We start from the raw sequence: 373 nt of genomic DNA, 5'->3' as shown, positions 1-373 counted from the left end.
GTCCCTCAATTCATTTTTCTAATTTTTTTCCTAAATTCTCCTTCTTAGCCTATTCTCCCACAAAAATGATTTGAGATCAAAATTAAAACTTTGAATAAAAATGCACAAAGCAAAAACACACACACACACACACAAAATGCCAAATTTAAAGTGGAAAAAAGCGAGAACAATAAAGAAACCATGTAATCACAAGAAAATTATAAAAATTACAGCACTCAAACCTCTTCAAATTTTGGCCACACGAGGTCACTCGCACTTAGGGGTGTAAACGAGCCAAACGCGAGCGAGCCATGCTCAACTCGTGTTCGGCTCGTTTATATTTCGAGCTCAGAAAGGGTGTTCGTGTTCGGCCCCCTTCACCACAAGCGCCCGA

This window comes from Phalaenopsis equestris, unplaced genomic scaffold (assembly GCF_001263595.1).
Source record: "Phalaenopsis equestris unplaced genomic scaffold, ASM126359v1 Scaffold000566, whole genome shotgun sequence".
Taxonomy (NCBI): Eukaryota; Viridiplantae; Streptophyta; class Magnoliopsida; order Asparagales; family Orchidaceae; genus Phalaenopsis; species Phalaenopsis equestris.
Note: the sequence above shows the minus strand (reverse complement) of the source record.